The 26,993-nt window shown below is 41.7% G+C and overlaps 1 pseudogene; it reads right to left on the minus strand.

The window, feature by feature from the left end:
* Positions 1 to 224: 224 nt before the first annotated feature.
* The window catches only part of LOC103014026 (vacuolar protein sorting-associated protein 72 homolog), a 45,887-nt pseudogene continuing 19,118 nt past the window's right edge, over positions 225 to 26,993 (minus strand).

Raw genomic sequence — 26,993 nt, forward strand, 5'->3', positions numbered from 1 at the left:
GGAAAACATTGCTGAAATTTTGTTTTTTCATCTTTCTATTTTATTAGATTAAAAAACACAAACAAAACCCACAGGAACTAAGGGAAAAGATGGGGAAAGAAATACAGGAAAGGGCTGGACAAAAATCAGCGATGACAGGAGAAGCGGAAGGTGAGGGGGTGGGGGGAGACATTAAGAGCCCCAAGTCAGAGCAGGAAAGAGGTTTCTGAGAACAAGACATCGCTTCATTTGATGACAATTTTCTGGCGCATGGCTCAGGGCCCAGAGCCTCAGAGGGGCTCAGGAGGTGATGGACAAGGTTCCCAGGGCTGAGGCAGTGGGCAGAAGCCCACGGACAGTGATGTACTTTTTGTAGGCCTCAGGGATGATCTTGAAGCTGGAGCAGTGGCGTGGCGGATGTCTGTAACAGGGTCCTGGTTTAGGGCCGGGCAATCAGTCACTGGGCAGACCTCTCCAACAGGGACCTCTGGGGACTGCCCTTGGAGGAACCATTCCTCAACTGTCCCCTCATCCCTAAAAGTAATGAAGGCACGTGGAACGCAAGCAGGAGGGATGACGGGTCCAGGGCCGGCACCGGGAGTCCCTGAAGAAGCTGTGGGAGCAGGATCAAGTCCTTCTACGTCGACTTCCTTTTCTTTAGGGCCTGGCTCCCCAACAAGTGGCACTGTCACTGAATGGAAGGTGGCGATGGACCCCGGGCACTTCCGCTTCTTGGGAACCTGCTTCTTTCCGTCAGCCTAGGGCCACTCATGTGTCTCCAGTGAATGTCAGTCAAGCTCCTCTGTGACTTTGGCCTCCACTCCCAGTGGGGCCCCTCTCGCCCCCGTGACCAGCCCTGCTTCTCCTGTACCTGAAGGAATGTGGTGTGTGCACAGCTGTAGATGGACACAGGAACTTCCCATGGCCAGAGGCACTGTCCTGTAGCTCTGGTGGGAGCAGTGCCTTCTCTTCTCGGCTTTTCTGAGCGCCACCAGCCCAGGTGCTGCTGACATTTTGAGGCCTCAAGCTCTTGAGAGGCTCCTTATCCTCCTTTTTTTTTTTTTTTTTTAATAAATTTATTTATTTTATTTATTTTTTTTTTGGCTGCTTTGGGTCTTTGTTGCTGCGCACGGGCTTTCTCTAGTTGCGGCGAGCGGGGGCTACTCTTCGTTGTGGTGCACGGGCTTCTCATTGCGGTGGCTTCTCTTGTTGCGGAGCACGGGTTCTAGGTGTGCGGGCTTCAGTAGTTGTGGCTCACAGGCTCAGTAGTTGTGGTGCACGGGGTTAGTTGCTCCGCGACATGTGGGACCTTCCCGGACCAGGGTTCGAACCCGTGTCCCCTCCATTGGCAGGCGGATTCTTAACCACTGAGCCTCCAGGGAAGCCCTTCTTATCCTCCTTGATGGCAGCTCCATGCTTCCTTCTCAGCTATTCTCCATCACCGGAGTGTTCAGTCCCGTTCTCCACGTCAAAGTCAGAGTCTACTGCATCCTCTGTGTCTGACTGGTCCCCTTGGTCCTCATCATCTCCTGAGTCCTCTGTGAAACCCCATAAGCTATCCGGTAGAGCTCATCCTCCCCCCTTGCCCTCAGGAGCCCAGAGAGCTGGCGCCCTGAGGTCTTCTGAAGGCCCAGCCCCCCAAACTCCAACTGCTCGTGGACCCCGCACCTCCCCCAGCCACTGCTCACACAGCATGGTCCTCGGAGCTCAGAGCCCACACCACTACCTGCAGGCCGCCGGCAGCCTGGAAATTATTTTTAAATCAAGAATTGGGACAAATTACACAGTGTTATGAGTTTGATATATAATGAAAGTATCCCTATTTCTATTTTACCAAGTCTCAGCATATGGTTTTTGCTTGGTTGTGTTTCAATAATAAAATACATGAAGAATTTCTTTTTTTTTTCAAACCGTCAAAGGTAAAATATAGGCATGAGATATATTCTCAACAGTAAATTACTTCTTTAATGGTAAAGCTGTGTAAGTAGTGGGGCCACTCCTTTTACCAACTGTTTTAAAGGATTTTGGCTAAGATTACTGAGGCAGATCATATGTGACATTCATTCACCCTGCTCTACACAGGCAAGCACAGAACACCATCAGTGCGGTTAATTTAAGTTTACTTTTTTTAATCTTTAAAATATGGTTGACTCTTTAGGAACAAATTGAAATGGAAAGTAACCATGAACATATTTTCTACAACGCAGAGATATGCTTATGGCAAAGTACTCAAAAGGGCTAAAAACATATATTTACAGAAAGACAAGTGTTCCAGACATGCTAAGCTTTTCTATGATGACAAGCAGGCTATCAATAACATGCTACCTATCAAGTATTTTTTAAATGACAATAACAATAACATTAATAACACAATCTGTCTCTTCAAGGTTGAAGTAATGTCTTAATAGTAAATAAGAAGGACTACCTTTTCTTCTGAAAAAGAAGAAAAGAGAGAAACTCAGGCTACTGACAGAGCACATTGGAAAAGGATATAGAGAAAGATGTCCACTGTTATGTAATTTGGATACAAAACTAGATTAGTAAATATATCATCTATTTTTTAAAATCTCATATCAGCACATTCTAAAACCTTGGAAATAAGATTTTTGTAACCAGTTTTAACTCTTCCAAACAAAGAATTTCAGTGGAATTTTGATAACAATGAAAAATGGTAAAACCTATTTATCTCTTTGCAAGAACAACTAATTGACATCAGAGAAGATAGAAACCTACTAGCCACATTTTAACAAAAGCCTTTCCATAAAAGGTGAATGGAATTTATTTAAAAGAGCCAATAAAGGAAATTTTTCCATTTGGATTTATGTGCCTTTGTGAGATATAGTCCTCAATTGCAAAAACCACTACAACAAAGTACTGGAAAAAAGTGAATTAAGAAAGACATTTAAATGGTTGTATCAGAAAAATTTTAAGTTTCAGGAAACAGTGAAGCATATTCAAATTTAACAGTAATTTCGGTGAGAGCAAAAAGACTTTTGTACCATTACTAATTAAAATAAAAATAAAACAATAATTGCATATTTCATCATGAGCTCAGCCTCTTTGGGTTATAATGGTATAGACTTTATGATATGCATAACAGGTATTGACACAGTAGTTTGTCTATAATTTGGAAATAAATAAATATACATACAGTGAGGATGTATACTGGATTTTTTTTTTACTAATAGGGACCTGCAAATAAAACATTTTGGAAGGCCATGTGCCCTATGTCAGGGCTATTCAGTGTGTTCTGTGAACCCACCACATCAGTGTGACATGTGAGATCATTGGAAATGCAAATTATGAGGCTCCATCCCAGACCTACTGAATCAGAATCTTTGGGTAGGGGGTCAGGAATATGTGTTTTAACAAAACCTTCAAGTGATTCTCTGATGCACATCAGATCTGTTCAAGATCTTGCTCTTTCAAAGCTGCCTGTTGGATACTAAATTAAGGCCAAACTTCTCACCATATCATTCAAAGCCTCTCCAAATCCAGCCAAGCCTCCTTTAACAGTCTATTTCCATGACTCCCCACCATGTTGGATGTCCCAGGTGTTCTTGGGTGCCCCCTTCTTCCCTCCTCTCTGCCTCGTTTATGTTCTTTTCTTCACTGGATTCATACCAGCCCTATTATGTCTGCTTAACCAAAATCTCCACAACCTTCAATACCTGCCTCAAAAGTAACCTATTCTAAGAAGATTTGCATGATTTTAGAAGAAGGTGGAAAAAACTTACCTGCATGTTCTCTCTCCCTTTTTTTTTTTAATGCCCAGAGCATCTTGTTTGTTTATTTGCCCTGGCACTGACTGTGCTGCATCATGCATTATAGTCATGCAGGCACTTATCTCATTCCCTCTGTAGATTGCAGGCTCCTTGAGAGAGAGACTTTATTCATCTTCCTTTATCCCCTAGTTTAGCACAGTCCTAGCAGACTCTCAACAGTTTGCTACAGAGTCGAAATAAAGTCCCATAACTGAGCTCTGCCCACACCGTGGGCTTCCTTCATCATGCTGTTGGGGACATTGCCTCACCATGGAGAACCTGGATTTCCCATGGACTTTTCTGTATACACTGACTGTCTCTTGCCCTCATGTTGCATTTCTGAGCTGGAAGAGCCTTCCTTCTCACTTAGTCATGACTGGAGCTCAACACTGAGCCACAAATGATGATCAAAACCAAAAATGGTTATCATGTTTGAGGCTTACCAGTGTCAGACACTCTACCATGTATGACTATGTCCTTCTGCCCTGGCGATGACTCTATTTGGTGGGCATGTTACAACTCCTATTTTACCAGGTGAGGAGACTAAGATGCAGAGAGGCTAAGGATTAAGTAACTGGCTCAAGGTCACAGGGCTAACAGAGTGGTAGAGCCAGGACTGGAATCCAGGTTGGCCGGCTCCAGAGCCTTCAGAGTTAACCTCTCCATTACCCTACTAACCACAGAAGATAACATTGCTCCAGGGTCTTCCTTACATCATCTCCAAGTCACCAGCGCTCATAACCACATGAAAAAGCCATGGGCACTAGATTCAATCTCGATGACAATATAAAAACTATGATTTTACTATAAAATTTCAACTTAAATCTAGATCAAAGATATCTAAGTTACTCTTCATTTGGGCTATAATCTCATATTGCAAAACTTAAATGCTTAAAAAGAAAGCTTTGTCTAATTTTAGATTACTAGCTCAAATAAAGCACAGAGTTAATACTACTTTTCCTCTAAAGTAATCAGTACAAAGAGTCCTTTTCTTCTTATAGTAAAATATGTCATAGAACTCGAACTAGTAGGCAATCACTATCTTTTCTTCATAAGAAAAAAAAGCCTTTGAAATATGTACCATAACCTCTGAAAAATACAATTATCTTCCCTAAGAATTGAGGCATTTTTTTCTGACAAAAACGATGGGCAATTGATCTATAGTTCTTTTCTTCCTCAAAAAAATTATTGTATATTGTGTAATGATCATTATAATTAAAAATTAAGATGGCTTGCAATAATTTCACCATTATTTGATTCAAAATCTTTATAAAATATTGGCATTTTCCAACATTTATTTTTCCTGTCTATGTTCCACTTAAGGCCAAATTTTCAAACCCAGCTGCCAAATTACACATATAATTACTGCATTTGCGCACAAAAATGTGATAATTGCTTACACAATTTCAGAGGCCAGCTTGAGGCTCCTTTCCAAATTTGTTTTACATGTACAGTGTGGTGTATGTAGTTTTATATGAAAATGGGGGAAAGTAGAATTCATGTTTTGTCTGGGTGATACATGAAAATAGGTACAAAATAAAGCCTTTCTATAAATGTCTAGGTCTGTCTTCACATTTTCTCCCCATAGATCTTTATAAAAGAAAAGTCTTAAAGAGCAACTCAAACTTGAGCTGGAGTTGGAGTCATGGCAATGGAAGGGGATGATGGCTGGTATAGCGCCGTGAACAGAACAGATGCCTATTTTGTGGGTGGTTGACATGTTGTCATGAGGTATTCATCTGTCTATGAACTGCCTCTGTCAACCTGGCTAAGAAAAGATAAAGATGATACAAGACCCACAAATGTACAGTCAGCCAAGACAACACTAACCTCAGTAGAGCAGAGTGGCTGAGCACTGGAGACTGGGGGTTTATCCTTCCAGCTTTGCCTGATGGTTGACATAATGTTTGGCAAATATCCACCATGGACATAGCTCACAATGGGTACTCTTAGTGGAAGGTTTGGTTCAAGAGAAAGAAAAGAAACAAGATCTAGGTAGTCATACACATTAGTGAAATGATCTGAGATACTTTTGTTTCTGCACAAATAGGATAGAAAATTATGCCCAGTTCCACATAAGCTAATACCTAGGCTCAAAAAATATACTTGCCAAGCTCAAGGACTATGAATCTGATCTCTGACTAGCAGACATCTGACTGTGGAACTTACCAGAAGCAATTAGACCAGAAGTCCACTAAACAATGAAGGAAGCTCTACTGTCAAAGAAACCCTCAGAAAGATCATCCTCCCCAAGGCCCACCTGAAATCATCATAACATGTCTTGAGCACTTGATGTATGTGAAGCAATGTTCTAAGTATTTTGCATGCATTCATTCCCTCTTTACATGCTTACTAATCCTAAAAGACGAGGACTATTATTAACCTCATTTTGCATCTGAGGAGACTGAAGCACAAAGAGTTTAAGAAATTTGCCCAAGTTCAGACAATTAGAAAGTAGAAAAGCCAGTTATTAGAACCCAGGCATTCTGACTCCAAAGCCTTTACTTTTAACCCCAGTACCATGTTGCTTATCGGATAAAGCCAAGGAAAATAATGGACAAGGGATAGCCTCCCAAAGAGAAGACCCTGGGCAGCCAACATGGTCCTCCATAGAATTCACTATTAGAATGCAGTTCTCACAATTTGTGTCCAGCAGGAATGATATCATTGTGGATTAATGGCTAGTATGTGTTGTTTCTCATTCTTCACTTTTCCAGTTATCCTATTCTTTCTTCATCATGGGGTCTCTATGGGTTGTGTTGTATATGGGTAACATATTATTACCAATAGTCTTATACCAATAGACTATGAGAAGTTTCACCCAGATGTGATGGAGTGGACCCCACATCACCCAAAAAATCAAAACTTGGAGCTAATGCACCAAATCTTTGGATTGTCTCTACTGGGGAAACATGGATGTTTCTGAGAAGATGAATGGAAAGAAGGGTATGCATGGGTGCTGGGTAGCCAGTGGACATTCACTGATAACTTAACCAGGATCCACTCCCCCTTTCCAGGTTCATGGGCTCCTCATACCATTCATGGGCTTTGGGAGCCATAAATTTCATCCCCAGTCACAGAAGTGAGTGAGTCCTGATTAATGCCCAAATCAGAACAATCCCACTCCACCTCCACATCAACCTGGACATGACAATTGGTTTAGGAATGATCAGTAATCCAACTGTAAACCAATCAGTACGTAGCATTGATTCACCATCATTGGTTCAGTTCAGTCCAAACAATGCAAAGAACAAGGTTTTTGTTCACTGGTTAGGGGTAAAGGTACCTTCTCCTCTATCCGGATGTGAAAGTGGAAACATGTCACCTTGATGACCACTGGCAGCCACCTTACAACCACAAAGAAAGTCAGTCATGGAATAAAGCTAGAACTGGATAGTAGAGTGAAAGAGGGAAGAAAAAACACTAAAACTAGGTATTTGATAATATCACTGAACTGGATCAACCAATAGTGAAACTCACCCAACTCCTGAACTTCCAATTACATGAGCCAATAAGTCTCCTTTTCTACTTAAGCCAGTCTGAGTTTTGTTTTCTGCTAATTGATGTATCTTCTAAGGTTATTTGCATAGTTTTCAGAAATAATAGCCTAGAAAGATCTGATTTCTCTGTAGCCTCCTAAGAAGTTTAGGCTGATACCTGGAATATCTGCTCCAATTCCAGTGGTGCAGACTTCTTGTACCATGAAATTCAACAAGTTCTAACTGGTTTAGGAGGCTCTAAGGCAGTGTACAGCAGTGGAAAACACATAGGACTTGGTTGAGCTCAAATCCCAGCTCTTTCACTTACTAGTTGAATCAGGTGACCATATAATTTATTATCCAAATCAGGATATTTGTGAGTAAAAGGGAGTGCTTAAATAATGTCTCTGGAAAGCAGTCATAAACTGGAATAGTGCCAGGAAAATAGGTGCGAACTGTCCATCTATATCTGGGTTGCTTTGGACAAATCTTTGAGTGCCAATGCACATATCTGTAAAATGGGGCTAACGGTATTTGTCTCTCATGGTTGTTAGAGGATTCAAGTAGATACGACACATAATAGGTGTTGGGAGACAATTAAAAGACCATCGCACTTTTTTATTCTAAGTGCTTCTATACCGATAATTGTTTAAAAAAAAATTACTCATGGGAATTCCCTGGTGGTCCAGTGGTTAGGACTCGGGGCTTTCACTGCCGGGGCCTGGGTTCAATCCCTGGTCAGGGAACCAAGATCCCGCAAGCCACTCGGCACGATCCTAATTAATTAATTAATTAATTAATTAATTAAACATATTCACATATTTACTGGGTGATTTTAGAGATTTTTCTTTAGACTATAAATATTAATGAAAAGAAGTGAATACAAATAAGAATCTATGGCTTCCCTGGTAGCGCATTGGTTGAGAATCTGCCTGCCAATGCAGGGGACACGGGTTCGAGCCCGGGTCTAGGAAGATCCCACATGCCACGGAGTAACTGGGCCCGTGAGCCACAATTACTGAGCCTGCGCGTCTGGAGCCTGTGGTCCGCAACAAGAGAGGCCGCGATAGTGACAGGCCCCACGTACCGCGATGAAGAGTGGCCCCCACTTGCCACAGTTAGAGAAAGCCCTCGCACAGAAACGAAGACCCAACACAGCCATAAATAAATAAATAAACAAATACTTTTTTAAAAAATGCAATTTAGAAAGCGCCTTTAAAAAAAAAAAAAAAGAATCTATGAAAACCTCACGAACTTTAATAACATGAAAACCAGGGCCAATTTTGCACATAGGTATGGTAGGTTACCACCCTTCAGACAACTTTCAGGGGTGCAGGAAAATTCCCCTTCCTCCTAATAAACTTTTTTGGGTGATGCCTAAAATTCTCCAACTATTGAAAATGATGGGTCCTTACATTTCTACAGCACGCAACAGTTTAGAGTTTGCTATAGCATGAACTTACAAAGTAATCAGTCAGTCTCATAGCAGTGACCGTAGAGCTGGGAGCAAGCTCCTAAAGAAGCGACAACACAGGTTACCCTGTCTTGAGTTTTTTCACCCTCTTCCCAATATGCCCAATCCTGAACATTGCGGTCCTACAGACTTTCAAAGGATTTTGTCATTCTTATCCATTCTATCATCAATCCAAACTTTTCCTTGCTAGCATGTGAATGGATCTTACAAAGTCAAAAGAATTATTTTTCAGCACCCCCATTTGATCTTTACATCATGAATTTGAGGTCACATCAGTGTTAGCAAGACACTTCTCTGAGGCCTGAATGCGGAACATGTATCAGTCAGAAGCTACTCCGAAGGCAAAAAAGACACCAGTTATTCAAACAGAAATTTTAATATATTTGTTAACTGACTAAAAGTTAGAAAGAACTCTAAGGTATCTTGGAGATAACAACTTTGGGAAACAGCTACTGCCCCTAGGACTGAGGGAATAAAGAGAAGAGACTGAAATTATTAAAACTCAAATTATTAAAACTGACTTCGAAAAGGGGCTCCATGGAATTGAAGCTCAGGCCTCGGAGGAGGGGGCACTGCTCACCTGTTCCTGGTGTCCCTGAGTTCAGAGGAGGGTCCTGGTGGCTGGGACCCAGACTTCTGAGGAGGGCACGCCAGCCAAGTGGCGCTGGTATCTCTGAAAAGAGCACAGTGAAGGTTTTACAAGTGCTAGAGAAACGGCAAACTAGATTCCGATGCTGCTCTAGGAAGGAATTGCCCCTACCTGGGTGAACAAGCATGGCTGGGGTTACAGTCACAGGAACAGGAAGGACCTTGCAGTCTTCCTCTAGTGCCCCCTATTGACAGAGCCGACATGCAGTCAGTTTACAAAGCCGCATGTGTTTTGCAGAGCCCCAGCTTCAGGATCACAAAGCAAAGGACAGGTTTGGAGCTTAGAGATAATACCTTAATGACTAACACAGAACAGCAAATTTTTACTGTGTGGAGGAGGAACCCATAATCTGACTCTCAGGATAAAAATACCCAGCTCCTACAAGACATTTCCCATGCCTTCTACACCACCACCAATGAAAGTATTTTGAAAACTATTAAGTATCATTGAAAGAAAAGTGCTATAGTTATTATTTCTTCTGGAAGACAGATCTGAATAGGCAATCCCTAACAGTTTGGATATCAAGAGCTGACTTGTTGACATCTTAGTGACCATTTTTGTCATATGAACTATTACCAGCCAGAGACATCATAGTATTTCTGTTCCTACAGAAATTGTGAGGATGCTTTTTTCCCCAAGAAGCATCTTAGACATTGTGATTATTCTCTGTAGATATTCATGGAGACATGATTTGAATATCTCTATTTTCTCAGGGAGCTGAAGGAGAGAATATTGATTATGGAATATTCTGAAAGGCACACAGTGTGTATAAAGCTAATAAAAAGGCACATTGAGGTCACGGTAGAGTTTTCAAAGAGGTAATGATCATGGCTTCACTGTGCCTACCTGTTTGGCAATTCTTCTTTTGTATGAAGTGTCATTTATTATATTGTCTAGGTCTTTGTTGACTGAGTTTGGACAGATTTAACAAGACAGGAAAATCTGTATTCTTATACCAATTTTTGACAACCTTAATAGACATAAAGTCCCTTCTGATGTCTTTCCTGGGGCAGTACAATGAGTGGCCAACCACGAACGTGTTCAGAAACTTCCTTTAACTGGCTAATTAGAAGACTGGCCTTAGACCAGTGCTTTGAACTCCAGTATTCCTAAAAGAGACCTGAAAGATACATATAACTTGAACACAGTTTGTTCTGGGAATCCCCTTCTGGATAAATGGGGGCAGAGCAGGGCAGAGAAGGAGAATGACAATTGTCTTAGGCTTTCAAAGGCCTTAAAGAGCCATAAAAGTTAGATAAAAAGACAAGAAAGAGGCAAGCTCTAAGGGTTCATCTAAACCCCTCCCCAGAATGGAGGGATAACGTCATGTGGTAAATGCAGCTCCAGCACTTAGCAGTCATATCATATCATATCAAATCATATCCTACATATGAGTAGTTCACAGAATGGAAACATATAATAAATGTCTGAAAATTAAGATGTTTTCATCACAGCCACTGCCTAAATGGCTCATGTTCGGTTGAGAGGTCACTAAAAATAACATAATAATTTAAAATGTGGTCTCTGGAACCATGCTGTCTAAATGCAAAACAAGGTACCTCTTATTAATTAGCTACACAATCATAGGCAAGTTACTTAACTGCCTGTGCCTCAGGCTCTCATCTGTAAAATGAGGACAATAATATACCTACCTAAAATTAATTGGGGTAAATAAAGTGTCACCATAATACAATGGCTTAAAGATTATAGATATATGGACTTCCCTTGTGGCGCAGTGGTTAGGAATCCGCCTGCCAATGCAGGGGACATGGGTTCGAGCCCTGGTCCGGGAAGATCCCACATGCCACGGAGCAACTAAGCCCGTGAGCCACAACTACTGAGCCTGCGCTCTAGAGCCTGCGAGCCACAACTACTGAGCCCACGTGCCACAACTACTGAAGCCCGCACGCCTAGAGCCTGTGCTCCACAAGAGAAGCCACTGCAAAGAGAAACCAGCGCGCTGCAACAAAGAGTAGCCCCCGCTCAATGCAACTAGAGAAAGCCCGCGCACAGCAACGAAGACCCAACACAGCCAAAAAATAAATAAATTAATTAATTAATTAATTTAAAAAAAAGATTATAGATATATTATTAATATTATATTCACTGTGACTCTTATAACTAACCATGTTTCCATCTTTATATTGGCTGCCAGGGAACTCAGAGTCAAATTTATAATACTCTCTCAGCAACTACATAGTAATGACATAAGCATTTGTGTCATAACCAAATCTTTATCAGAATTCCATTCCCACTTTTACTCTTTACTTAATTTTCCAATCTCTGTATGTTTTTTTCCTGTATTGTTATAAATATCTTTATAGGTGTCCTCAGAATCATTTTGAAACACACACACACACGCATGCAAAAATAAATATTTTTATCTTTTTAAAGTTGTCCTCAGACTCCTTTTGTAATAATAAAGCATAAATTAAGTAAGTGATAGTGTTTTCCCAGACAAGACTATGAATTCCTCAAACACAAAGGGCGCATTTGTCTAACTAGCAAACATTCAAAAGTATGATAACACTCTCTATTGCTAAGGCTGAGGGAAAACAGGCAATTCAGTAATAGTTATCAAAATCACAAATTCATGAAACTACTGACCCAGCATTTTCTCATCTAGGCATTTATCCTACAGATATACTAGTACCCAGATAAAATGGCATATGTACAAAGTTACTCACTTCAGCCTTATTTCTAACAACAAGAGACTAGAAACAAAATAAATGTCCATTAATAAACAGCTGGGTAAAAAAATTATTTATTTCACTTCTCAAACATTTGTATAGATCTTTGGAATGCTCACAGTCTTGGACACTCAGCCTATGATGTCTGTTGATTAAATTGATCCGAACAGAACCAGTAAGCATCAGTCTTCATCCTACTTTACCACAATGCCTTATATTGCCAGGCCAGTTTTTTGCTGCCTATAAGGGTCATTGAGGGTAAATGAATTCCTAGTACACAGATAGCACATTGTTTTCATTTATGCATTCAGTCTCATATATTGCTTGTAGGAATGTAAGTTAAACTCTTACAGACGGCACTGGTGCATTATATTCCAATGCAGAACCTTAGAAAGAGACTTGGGCTGCTAAGAGACTTGGCCAGACACTCTGCCTTTCTTCCAATATCTGAGCATTTTACATAACACAATCAAAAATAACGACCACCACAACACTCTACACGCTGTGATAAACCAAAACCAATAGGCTCATTGTATTAGTTTTCTATTGCTGCATAACAAATTACCCCCAAACTTAGCAGCTTAAAACAATAAACACTTATCATCTCACGTAGTTTCTTGGGTCAGAGATCCAGGAGGGACTTAGATGAGTGGTTCAGCATCAGGGTCTCTCTTGAGGTTGCAGTTAATGTCATCTAGGGCTGCAGTCATCCGAAGGCTTAACTGAGGCGGGAGGATCTGCCTTCAAGGTGGCTCACTCATGCCCAACAAGTTAGTGCTGGTAGGAGGTCTCAGTTTCTAACCACATGGACACTCCCATAGGGGTTCCTTGAGTGTCCCCATGACATGACAGCTGGCTTCCCCCAGAGAAAGTGATCCAAGAACAAGCAAGGTGGAAGTTGCAATGCCTTTAATGACTTCATTTTGAAAGCTACACACCATCTCTTCTCCCACATCCTGTTCTTTAGAAGCAATTCAATGTCTGGCCCACAATCAAGTAAAGAAGAATTAGGCTCTACCTTTTGAGGGGATAGTTCCAAAGAATTTGTAGACCTATTTTAAAACCATCAAGATCTTCTCGTATGCTTCTAGTCCCCCAAATAAAAAATCCTTGAGTATTTCCTGTAAACTCTGCAACAAAAACAATTTTATCCCCAACTTTGGCTAAGCTGGTGTCTGAAGATGTATCATGACCTTGGTGGATATGATAATCATGTGAGCAAGTTTCTGTCTTCACCATGAATAGATTAATTTTCCAGTTTTCCCTTAAATACTAGTTATGTTTTTGATAGACCAGTGAGTCTTTCTGAAGTCTGGCTCCTTTGCACTCTTTGCAAGTGAATTTTTCTCTCTTTCTCTAAATACCTCTGAGCATCTCTTTGATAATGTCTGAGTAGGACCTCCTACCTTACTCTCTAATTCTTCCATCCAACCTCACAGAGGAAGAATATTGTAGAAAAATGGGAAATAAACTTGCCCAAGCAAGATCAGAGAGCAGCAGGAGCACACCAAGGGGGAATCATCATATGTTTCTACTTGCCGTCCTACACTTCTGCCATTGCTGTGAGAAACACTTTCCCCAGGTAGGTCCTGCTCCATCAGACTGGGTCCCAGAATGAAAATGCATTGAACAGAGCCATCCCAGGAATCTGCAGACCTGAAGCATGAAGCAGAGAAGTCCAGCCAACACTCAGACTCTTGAAGAAAAATAAATATTTATTTTAAGACATCATATTTTGATGTAATTTGTTAGGCAGCATAAGCTAGCTGATACACCCAGTTTTATTGAGATGGCCACTCCCACACCAATAATCTGTGACCAGAAAGTGTGACCGTGAAAGAAAACTACATCTTCTGCACATGTTTGAAAGAGAAGGGGGAAATTGTTCTCCGAAGAAGGTTTTGGCAGAGAGTGGGGAGAGTGTCAGGCACACAGATCAATAGAGATGCACCAGAGTCTGGAATTCCCTAACCTCCATCTGTGTTCTCATTTCTTTATTCAACAAGCATTCTATCCAGTGAATTCTTTATTTTTTTTTCTCACTTAAAACTCTTCTGCTACATTTAACAAAAATGCCTTTCTGGAGTTGGTGTGATTCAAAAGAAGACTGAGAAAGAAGAAGACTGGTTTCAAGCAAAGGCTCAGCAGCATGCATGGGAAAGTGGAACCAAGAGGTGAGGTGTATGTTGGAGAGGATAGAAACCAAAGAGGCTGGGGTAAGTGATGGATTGTATGCAAACACCTGACCCTGACCCAAGGAAGTACACGTGTGGCTGGTCTAGCCTTTCTCGCCTCGGCTGCATCCTGGGGAGCACACTGGCAGGGTTCTTTGAGGAAGAGTGTTGGCAAAGCCATTGAAAATGGTGCCGGGAGAAAGCCAGAGAACGGAGAGGCACAAAATGACAGCCATCGTGGCATTTTCCCTTGTTCCTATAAACCACATTTCTGTCATTCCTTCTTTCTTGCCCCGCACACCACCTCCAACAGAAGTACTTGGAAGTTACAAAATGAATATTTGAAGCCCCCACTAGTGCTATCCCTCAGTTATTAGAGTAGCTTGTTCTTTAAACTAGAACTTTCCTGTAACATATCCCTGATCATTTGGGGCTTTGATTCCTCTATTTGAAGGGTGTCACATGTCCTGTCAAAATAACTTCTTATAGCTCCCTAACAACTGTGGGTGGCCTGTGATCACCTTGTCAAAGTGTCTTTTACACCCAGAGCTGGTTGCCAGATTCCACGTGACTTACTTGCTGGCTCCCCCTCCCTACAACTTATGCTCCAAATATCATCTCCTTCCTCGTTTTTTGGTTTGTTTGTTTTTGTATTGTTTGTTTGTTTGTTTGTTTGTTTTGCTGGCAGTTGCTGGGGCCGAACAGCAATTTGCAGTTATTTATGCAGCTTAAACCCTATTGTCAACATCCTTATCCTCAATACACAACCATTCCAGGGGTGTGAGCTGAGCTTTTCAGGTGTCACCATGAGAAGGGGAGGGAGATGGGCTGAGGTTCACAGAAGCAAGGCTTCCTGGGGTCCTCAGCCAAAGCACACATTGTTGCCGAGCTGCTTTTTCTCCTTCTCACCTCTATTTGGGGTGGATTTTCATTTGGAATTATAAACAGATCACAGCTTGCTGTTTGTTTGCTATTGTCAGGTCAGACCCAGCACTCAGGGAGAGGGAAGTATCACGGAATTTTCTTGGCCATTTAACAGGGAGGATGGAATTTGCCTGCATTTGTATAGCTCCTTCTCTCCCGGACTCTCAAAGGCCTCCTCAAACAGAACTTAATCCTCTCCAACTTCAGGTGTGGATGGAACATTGTCCCCTTCCTGCCTCAAGCCCATTTCAGAGGGTATAGTTCAAGGAGAACAGATGAAAGCAAATAGGAGGAGGGGGATGAAGGCTGACACTTCCTTAGAGAACCGCAGGTGCGGCCTTTGCGCTGCTTACACAGAAGTACCCCTGGGTGCACATCTTTCCAAAAGGCATGCTTCCGTCTACACTGATGCAGTCCCGTGCCAGGGCACAGCTCGGTGAGTAGACTATGAACTGGATTAGGCACCCTCGTCCCCTCAGCCAAGCATTTTTGTACATGGCACAACTGTACAGGTCAGCCCTGAGTTCTTACACCCAATGAAGTGAATTCGGTTTTTGTACTTAGGGTGAGAATTTTGTCCCAGAAATTCACTATATCCCCATTACACTGTTGACCAATTGACGAGCCCATCAGTGCCTTAACATCTAAGTTGAAAATTACTGTTCAGAGACCTCTAGGAGTTTTTGCAAGCGTCATCTCATTTATTCAGTAAATATTTATTAAGCACTTCTGTACAAAGCACAAGCCCCCTCCAGGAGCCTAAAGCTCTTTGGAAAGACCACAAAAACTGTGATAAATCACTGTCGCTGTGGTAGGCAGCTTCTGACACGGTCCCCAGTGATCCTCACCTCCTGGTATTAATGCGTTTGTGTGAGCTCCTTCCCTTGAAAATAGGCCAGACCTATGGCTAAAGGGTTCTAACACATTATAAAGAGCAGTCTATAGCAAAAGTGATGGTCTGTTGCTTCCCTCATAAGGTCACAAAAGGCTGACTTCCATCTTGCCAGCGTTCTCTCACTTGCTCACTCCGGTAGAGCAATCCACCATACTATAGATGCTCTATGGGGAGACCCATATGGCAAAGATCCGAGGGCTCCAGCCAACGGCTTGTGAGGAACTGAGGCCTCAGTCCAACAACCCATGAAGAACTGAATTCTGCCAACAACCATGTGACTGAGCGAGGAAGTGGATCATTCTCAGTCAAGTCTTGATATTAATGCTACCTTGTGAGAGACCCCAAGCCAGACAGGACCCAGATGCCTCACCTACACAAACTGTGAAATAATGCATGTATGTTATTTTATTTGGGGGTAATTTTTTATGCAGCACAAAGCTATAATCACAGGGTGTCAGGCAGGACCGTGGTCATCTCCAGGCTCCACTTCCTTGAGTAGGGAAGGATTCACTTCCACATCCACTCACAAGATCGTTGACAGAATTCAGTTATTCAAAGGTTGTTGGACTGAGGGCCTCAGTTCCTTGCTGGCTGTTGGCTGGGGACCACCCTTAGGTCTTTACCACATTAGTCTATGGGCTAGCTCACAACATGGAAGTTGTCTCCCATCAGAGTGAGCAAAAGAGGGCAAGCAAGGCAGAAGCCAGGGTCTTTTTGTACCTAATCTCAGAAGTAACATCCCATCATGTTTGCCATTTTCTATGGGTTAGAAGCCCACACTCAAGGGGATGAGATTACACAAAGACAGGAACTCCAGGACGTGGAGCTCATGGGAGGCCATCTTTGAAGCAACCCACTGCGTCTTCTCTGTCATTTCCTCACCCCATCCCTTCCCCAGGCCCTCACAAGGCCTGGGAGATTCTCTCTGCCCCACTGTCTCTCCATTCTCCCATCACCATGTTAATTTGTACACAGCCTTTGCAACTATGTAGATTTTGGCCAAGCCTCCTAATGAGCCCACCTACCTTCTTTCTACTCTCCCAACTGGTACTCAGAAAACTGATTACAATTTTCAAGACATCACATTGTATCATATAATTTTTCTATTTGAAAATGGTCACTGGCTCCCAAATTCCTCTTCTATCAGTAAAGACTTTTCTCAGTCTAACTCAATGTACTGTTCCAGTAACACTTTTCTTCCCACTCCCTTCCAACCATACAGGTATACTCATTGTCCCCAGATCACAGCCAGCCAATCTCCCTTTCCATGGCTTTGTGTGCTGTTCCCCTCCCTTAAATATTCTCCCCCTTCTCTCCAGCTGTCTGAATTCTCCCCCAAATTTCATGACTCAGCTCAAGTCTGTCTCCTTGCTGAAGCTTTAAAACTTATGACAGAGTGTCTGGACATAGCTGGCCAAGTAATCTATGTGTTAGCGTAGTTTGATTCATTCTGGAGCCAAATGGCCTCTTCCTCCTCCTGATTCTTGAATTACTCCTTACTCACTGAACCTCTGGTGTGACACTTATCACAGACTTCCATTAGTTTGCAGTTCAGTAGAAAAATAATAAGCTATCAATAGCTGCATATTAATTGAGGGTGTGAAACAAGTTTGCAGAGAGTAGAATCTACCATCAACCTTGACCATAGTCACGATATGTTCTAGAGCTGTCCTATCAACCTTCATAGGATTCTATTGCTTATTATCCTGTTTTCAGGGATTCATCATTAGCCCAGAGACTGTACAACAATTTACATTCATAGGCATGAAATTCTTGGAGTTCTCAGACACTATTTCTTAGCTTCACCTATAATATAGTGTAACAGTCTAACAGAAAACAAAAACTAATAATTAGTGTCACCTACTAAATACCCTAGATTATGTTGTTCTATCTAATCCTCACAACAACCCATTTTACAATAGAGAAAATGGAGACCCAGAGAAGTTAAGTAATTTGCCAAAGCTAAATTACTTTTGGTGACTGGTGAGACCAAGATTCCAACACCAATCTGACTGATTCCAAATCCCATGCAACTCCCTCTTCTGGACATCATAACTGGGAGATATGGCCTCATGCATGTTTAGGAGAAATCATATTTATTTTGCATGGTTATCGTTGGATGGAAGGCAGCCTATACCATTCTCCCTGAAATGATTTTATCGTCTTTTAGCAGCTGTGCCAATCCAATCTGTGCCTGTAGGAAAATCATCTTTCTCTACAACTCCAAATGAAATGAAGTACAGACTAGACAACCCACCAAGAAAATTTAATTGTAAAGAGGGATGGATGGTGGAATTTGATGGAATCATCCTATCCCACACCAGGTCCTCTAATGTCATATACTTATTGGTCTTGGAAAAAAACAAATAGTTTTTTTTTTTTCCAGAAATAAGTTGCCTTCAGATCCTATCTTCTGAAAGAGCTTTTCTGGAGAGATATCAGCATAATATATTTTAAAAAAACAAACACACAAATGTGTTTCCCAGAAATGGAAAGGGATATAAGGTACAGCTTCATTTCAAATTAGCAAACCTTATCCCAAAGATATCTAAGGTAGTAACTGCTTGATTAGTACTCTTTCCTGGGCTCTCCAGAGCCATCCATTCAGAGACTGTCAAATGACAGTGTCTAATGTTGACATTAGCTGAGACCATCCATCTGACAAAGCTGAGGGTGCAGAAAGAGTCAGGGGGATGCTAAAACTGGATTGATCGAGGTCTGGGAAACATGTCTGGGAACCATGAGTGTGGCCCGCGGACAGAGGGGGGCAGCAGAGAGCTGCTGGAGAGGTAGGCTCATCAGGGAGCTTCCAAGGGGGCAGGTGGTTCTGGTCACCATAGAGACCTTGGCTGGAACATCCTGCCCCAGGGTCAGTAACCCAGCTGAAGAATTAGTCCTGTTGAGATTCCTGGCTGGGATTCACACATAGGACACTCCATTTTCCACACTGTGGCCAGAGATCGTCATAAACCTGCCTCTGATCATGTCATTCTCCTGCTAAAAAGGCACTTTAATCAATCTTCCCATTGTTTAAAACAAGTTCTCAAGCTTTATTGTGTATCAGCATGACTTGGAGGACGTGGTAAAACATAAATCACTAGGGCCCCACTCTCAGAATTTCTGATAGGCTAGGTCTGGGACGGGACCCGAGATTTTGCATCTCTCACAAGGTCCAGGTGATACTGATGTTGCTGGCCCCCAGTGGTCCAGGGACCACACCTTCAAACCACCAGCTTAGAAGATGCTGAGCTGCCATCCCCCTCCTGTCTAATTCCTCTTGTAACCACTCACTTCCACCCTCACACACTCTGCTCTACCTGGGGACTTCCTTCAGCTCCCCAAGGGAGCCGTGGCTCCCCACACCTCTTGGCCTGTTCACATCTGCCCTCTCCGCTGATACGCTCACCCTCCATCTCTTCACCTGGCTGATGCTTACTTGTCTTAGGTCCCTAGTTAGACGCCTCCTGCTTACGATCTCCCATAGCGCCCTGTGCTTCACCTCCTACACTGTGTTGCAAATAACCGTGTGTGTGTGTGTCTATCCTCCTTGTGAGAGCAGGGGCTCACCACCACACCTGCCACGCTCAATCCACAATCCTCTCATCTGGATTCTCACAGTAACCGTGCTACATTTCTCTGACCATCTCCCTTTTCTGTTCTCGATGACTATTTCAAACAATCTTCATTCTCTTCAGATCTCTAACCTTCACACCTCCTCTATCACACTAGACAGATGGCCTTCCTACTCCCTCAAGGAGAAAATAGAAGCCACCAAACAGAAACCTCGCAACTTCCCACCACCAAACTGACAAACCCACCAGCATCTGTACCCACCGCATCCCCCTGACCTCCTGTTACAACAGAGGAACTGCCTGTATTTTCTAAGCCTGTCTAAAGCCAGACTCTCCATCTATGCAGTGGTTTCCCCTCTCCTGCTACCTCAAAAACCCCCACTATCAACACACCTTCTCCACGTTTCTTCAACCTCTTCCTCTCCCCTGATTTTCTACCTGCTATTTTCAGAACTCGCTGACCTTTCTCTCCTATAAATAACCATCCTCCTTAGGCTCCATGTCACCCTGAAATTACTGTTTGCTCCTGCCCCTCCAAATATGTCCAACTTCATGATTTCCGTTTCCTCATCTCCCATTCACGCCACACGCCATTTTTCCTCAGAAACTGTACTAAGGTTGTGAAGGAACTTTCTTTAGCGAATCCAAGGATGCTTTCAGTTCCCATCATCCTTGCCCCAGGTGACTCCTTCTTCCCCTAGCTTCCATGACATCCCAGCCAGGTCTTCTACCCATCTGCCCGTTCCTCCTCTAAATGCTGGTATTCTGTTGGGTAAATCCTAGAACCTCTTGTCTGAAGTCTGCCTGGATAACATGTCCATTACCGTCAATTCAGTTACTACACACATACCAACCACTCCCTTTACGGGAGAGGTCTCCAGCTCTCTGACATCCAGATTCAGAAAACAAATTGCCCGTTCTATGTATTTTTCTTTGGTGTTCAGAGGTCCCTCATACTCAACCGAACTTATGATCTGCCCCCAAACATGCTCCTTCTAGGTGCTTGTTATTGAAGGAAATGGCCCCAGGCACATGGCCTTGACACCTCCCTCTGTCTCCTACTCCCCGCTCACTAAACCCACAATTCCTCAATTCTACCAGACTCTCTCCCTCTCCCCCACAACCACAGCCCCAGCTACCATCCTCTCTCTCACAGCTACAGCCATCAGCCTCCTTGAAATATCTCTGGCCCCATCCAATCCATTTCTCCCACTTTGCTGGAGAGGTCCTTCTAAAAACAAATGTCACCTCTTTGTTTAAACCCCATGATGGGTATCCGTCACTGGCGGGATACTTCAGTCTTGCTTTGACCCCACACCCCAGCCACCAAGCACGCAGCCCGTACCCACCTCAGGGTCTTTACACATTCTCTTCTCTCTCTGGACTCCGGCTCTCACATCCATCCTTGCCTAGTAAACTCCCGTTCATCCTTTAGGGCTCAGCTTCAGGTTCTCTGAGGGAAGTTTCATCGACCTTCCACCAGCACCCACTACCCTCTCTGCCTACACACTCTCCCTGCATCTCTTCGCCTGGCTGGATTAAGTTTACCAGTTAAGCGCTCTCACAGCACGCTGTACTTTGCCTTCATAGCACTCAGCACAGCTGTGGTCCATCAATTATTTGTGAAAATATTTTTTAATGCCTCTTTCTCTTCCTCTAAGGATCACACAGCCGAAGATCAAATCTTCCTTATTCTCTGCCGTATCTCCACTACCTTTTATGATGCCTGGCTTGTACTGAGCTGACAACAATCTTTGTTGAAGAAATCATGAATGATTAGAGAAAAATATGCCATAATTTGAGATTCAACACCTCCTGGACTGATGTTTTGCTGATTCTCTGCATTTCGCAATTTCCTCTGTATTCAGCAGATAATAAATAATAGCTCATACTTCTTCGGAGCTTTCTATTTGTCTATGGCTGTCCTAAGTGTATTACATTCTCACAAAATTCCTGTGAGCTAGATACTATTATTATCTCCATTGTATAGTAGCAGAAACTAAGGCACAGAAAAGTGAAGAAACTTACCCAAGGAAACAGAGCTGATCAGTAATAAGCTGGGCTATAAATCAAGATAGTCTGGCCTACATCCTGTGTTCTTAAACACCATGATATACTGTCTCTCAAAATCTTTGTGGTACATACAAGGAAGACCTCTGTTGAGTGTGGAGACTTTTGCATTAATAAGGCTGCTGTTACAGAGAAAGGAAGACAAAAAAATTTTGATACATCAGTGGTTCTCAGAATTTAATATGCATTACAATCGCCTAGAGAGATTGTTAAAATACAGATGCCCTGGCACCAGATGCACCTGGTCTGAGGGGGGAGGCCCAAGAATTTGCATTTCTAACAAGTTTCCAGGAGATGCTGATGCACTTGGTCCAGGAGCACGCTTTGAGGACTACTGCAGGACAGAAAGGATTTTCACAAGCTTTCTCAATCTTTAAAAATGCTTGGTACCCTTCCTCTGCAATCTACAAGGAAAGGAGGGTGGAAGGGAAGATGTTCAAGAGAAAATTTTAAATGCAAACAAAATAGAACAGGAGTAGGTGGTTTTTCAGATTTCTCATCCACCAGATTCTCTTCACCTCTTTCCTCCAACCTCACTGAGCGGGTTGTGGTATGAACCTCCTTTTGAAGAAATGGAAGTGTTTACCTCTAACACGATGAGTGGGCTCGCTAGCTTATCTTGTTTATGCTCAAAACAACTCCACAAAATCACTATTATTATCCCTGTATTAAAGAAACTGAGACTCCAAGAAATTAAATCCCTGACCTAAGAGCACAAAGCTAGAAAAGAGAATTCCAACTCAAATTCAGGCTGGTGTGACCCCAAATCCCTAGCTTTACCATGAATTGATACTGGCCTTCATATTTGCATTCACCCTTTTAATTCTCCTCAATGCACAAATGACAAAAAGTAATTTCTCCACATTCATACAGACACTGTCAACTGAAAAACACAGATCGAAATCCATCTTTCTCCCCAAAATATGCTTTTAATGCCTCTTCTGCTGGTTACTTCTTTGAAGTTGGTTGCCATTGATTTCAAATGTAGAGTGAAAAAACTCAAGATTTTGAATCAAAGAATCATTAGAACCTCTCTAAGAAGTATACAGTCCCCCAAAATAACCACAGAATGGTTTGTATTTCTTGAGCCACTAGACATACCACATCTCCTCGCCCTCCTGGGTTGGTTGAGGAAGGCTTTTAGAATTCCCTGCAGGGCTGTGAGGCCGTCCATCCCCCAGGACTAATCACAAATATTTTATAAAGATGAAGTTTCGTTATGTCTTTGTTCTTTGTATCTTGGCTTTTGTTAGCGCATTTTAATTAGGATCTGGTATCTGCAATAAACAGTAAACATAAAGAGCTTTGCAAAAATGTATTAGACTGTTTGTTTTCACACTCTAATGCATATTTGCACAATTTTACCATGAAAAAAGGAAAACATGCTAAGCTCTTGGGCTCTATCCCAAATGTCCTGGAATAGAATCCGGAAATTACTAAAAATGCATCATATTCCAGCAACTAACCTAAGAAACGAGAGTCCATTCTCTGTGTGAAAAAAACATTTTTGAGGGGAAAAGTCTGTGGAGGAGAAGGCGTCTCGATAACACATGTATCACATTCTCCAAACTGGTTTTGAAATTTGGACTATTTCCCTTTCATGCTAAAAGAGCTTAATAAACAAATTAAGTTGAGTAATGTTTTGTTTTTCTCTTTCAGAGTGTTAAGAAAGCCGCTTCTACTAAACGAAGACGGGAAGGACTGCTAAGCATGAAACGAGGGATAAAATAATCACATGTGGTCTCATTTTTAAAAGTTGCTGGGGATTAATAATTTTCTTGCTAAATAGTTATTCACTAGAATGAATTATTATTAGAACAGTAGAATCGTGGTGAATGCTGATGACAAATGATAGTTTGGGGGATTATATTTGAACATATCCTAATCAAAAAGTAGCAAAAACTTTAAAAATCTCCAAATGTGGCTCTTGTGTACAGTTGTTATTGATAGGACACCTTGATAGTGTTCGAATACGATGCAAAAGCCATAAAAGTGTGAGCAATTCAGAAGCAATAAAGTGATTTTCCTTCTGTATCAATCCCTTAATATGTTTCCAAATAAAACACAGGATTAAGTAATTTATTTTGTTGCATGATTTATTTATGGATTGAAACACAGTAAACAACAGATAAAAGGCATAGTCCCAGGCATCAATTTAAAGTATAAAAATCATTATATTTTATTAGAAGGAGATACATAAAAATGCCAACGTGATCTGTAAAGAAAGGAAAAGTGTTAGCTCATAGGTCCCAAGTCTAAGTTAGACTTGGTTTTTCTAAATCCCCTTTAGGGGAATGATATGGCTGAATTTAATTAGAAATCTGTTTTTGTAAGCTTAAAGTTGTGAAAGAAGTTAAAAGGTTGGATCATGCAAAAATAAAAATGGCTGTGAGGATCTTAGGGAATTTGAACCGGTAAACTTAGATTTTATTTCCTGCCAACTGTTTGCAGGAGGATTAAGAGATGTACAGGAATTATTAGTTTTCGATAAAAGCCAGCATTTTATAAAGCAATTAATTTTTCATTAGTTCCACATAATTTTGGCAAAATATAGTTTTGTTCCAATAAAGCTATTACATTTCAAGAGGTTACTCTAAAATATAGCCATTAACTTTGCATTAATTCACCAGATTTATAATAGGCTAAACTACAGGCAGGAAAGCAGTAAAATTTTTTTCAGAATATATTAGAATTAAAAAGAAAAAATTAAGATGAAAAATATTTTAAAAAGGTCATAAAACTTCTAAATTTCTAAGCGTGGTTATGCATTTATTTAAAATACATTTTCCTATAATGTTTCTTAAGCATATAAAATGAATTGTACAAAGTTCACCTTAAGTTTTTGTATGGGGTTATCTTGGAAATATCAGATATTTTATTACAATACATGTATGTTATAATTACAATAAATGTATGTTATAATACAATAATAAAATATACTTTAAGAATTAAGAAAAATACTTATTAGCACTGAAAATCTATTCACAGAGCCATAAACTACCCTTCCCAATGCTAGAACTACTTCAACGCATCCACAAAATTCCACTCAGATGGCCCATTCACCCAGATTACTGGAGTGTCTCCCCTCCAGTTTGAGGTCTTTTTTTTTTTTTTTTTTTTTTTTTTTAATATTTTTATTTATTTATGGCTGTGTTGGGTCTTCGTTTCTGTGCGAGGGCTTTCTCTAGTTGTGGCAAGTGGGGGCCACTCTTCATCGCGGTGCGCGGGCCTCTCACCGTCGCGGCCTCTCTTGTTGCGGAGCACAGGCTCCAGACGCGCAGGCTCAGTAGTTGTGGCTCACGGGCCTAGTTGCTCCGCGGCATGTGGGATCTTCCCAGACCAGGGCTCGAACCCGTGTCCCCTGCATTGGCAGGCAGACTCTCAACCACTGCGCCACCAGGGAAGCCCCCAGTTTGAGGTCTTTAAACTTCACCAGAATGACAAAGAAGCCTAGTTGAGTGAGGATAAGAGACCTCAAAGTCCCAGCAGGAGAATGTTTCTTAACTGTTTACCTCCAATTAGGCCTCAATGGACAACACTCATCTCTACCACCAACCTGCTCCAGGTCAGAGCCCCCTCCCTCCAGCTCACTGCAGTACTCTCCTACCAAGTCCCTCAAATCCCATTCTTGTTCCCCATCGCAACTCAGTTTCCATACTGTGGACAGAAAGACCTTGTAAAAAATGTAAGTCATGGAAGCAACCTAAATGCCCATCAACAGATGAATGGATAAAGAAGATGTGGTATGTGTGTTTATATAGATATATATAGAGAGAGAGATATATAAACACACAATGGAATACTAATCAGCCATTAAAAAAAATGAAATAATGCCATTTGCAGCAACATGGATGGACCTAGAGATGATCATACTAAGTGAAGTAAGTCAGACAGAGAAAAGCAAATATCATATATACGTGGAATCTAAAAAAAAAAATGATACAAATGACCTTATTTACAAAACAGAAACAGACTCACAGACATAGAAAACAAACTTATGGTTACCAAAGGAGAAAGGCGGGGAAGGATAAATTAGGAGTTTGGGGTTAACATATACACACTACTATACGTAAAATAGAAAAACATCAAGGTCCTACTGTATAGCACAGGGAACTATACTGAATACCTTGTAATAACCTATAATGGAAAAGAATCTGAAAAAGAGTAGATATATATATATACTTGTATAACTGAATCACTTTGCTGGACACTTGAAATATTGTAAATCAACTATACTTCAATAAAAATTAAAAAATAAAAAAGTGTTTAAAAAGTAAGCCAGACTGTGTCTTTCCTAAACTGAAAACCCTCCTCTGGTTTCCCTTGTCCCTTGACTAGAATCTCGCTCCTACAGAACCCTTGACTTCTGTTTCTCTCCTCTGAGTAACACTTTCCTTGGCAGTCAGTACAGCCCAACCCTGTGAGGTTCCTTCAAGGGTCCTGTCCCCACTCCTATCCCTGGTAATGCACAGGCACCAGATAAATGCTGAGTTCCTATGTTACCACCACTTTGGTTCTAAGACATTTGTCTCAGCATGTTCTTGATGAGACTTTCTGTCCATGCAGTTTTCAGATTTGTTGCCTGGTTTTGTGCCTCTTTTTGCCCTTTGGACGGGGCAACCAATACACTCCTTCACATAGGATCCTGATCCCCTCTCAAACATCACCTTTTTACAAACCCAGCCTTGTTCAGTGTAGGCCCAGCATCTTCTTCATGAGTCCTGTTCAAATGTGAGGTACCTTTGATTAGGTTATACCAGCACCATGTGGGTCCAGGGAAGAACCTCACAATCTAGTATTAACCTATTCTCTAACGACTGCACTTGTGCTCATATTGTCTCCCCACCCCCCAGTAGCTCATTAGGTCTTTGAGGGTAAGCTATGTACTTACTTATTTACATTATGTTAGTGGAGTGCTGAGGACTTAGCAGATGTCATACCCACCATGCGCTCAGCTCAGGGCATGATGGGTCTTCACAATGAGCTGGCTCCCAGACAGGCATGAAGGCAGGACTGAGGAAGCCAAACTAGGAGTGGGCCGATCATTCACTCATTCACTCAATTACCACTCACCCAGCAACCTCTATATCCTGATAGCTATGCTAGATGATGCAGAGAAAGAAATGAGTGAAACATAGCTACTTTTCATTTCTTTCCAAATTCTTGAATCTCCATCAGCATGCACATGGTACATTCACAACACACATGCACACATACATACATTTTTGCTTCTGTGCTCAGTATCTTTTAGACTGTTTTACTAAGAATAGTGGATCATTGTATATGTAGAAAATCCAAGAGGTAAAATGGAAAACAATGAAAA

This window comes from Balaenoptera acutorostrata, chromosome 4 (genome assembly GCF_949987535.1).
Source record: "Balaenoptera acutorostrata chromosome 4, mBalAcu1.1, whole genome shotgun sequence".
In the NCBI taxonomy this organism is placed as follows: Eukaryota; Metazoa; Chordata; class Mammalia; order Artiodactyla; family Balaenopteridae; genus Balaenoptera; species Balaenoptera acutorostrata.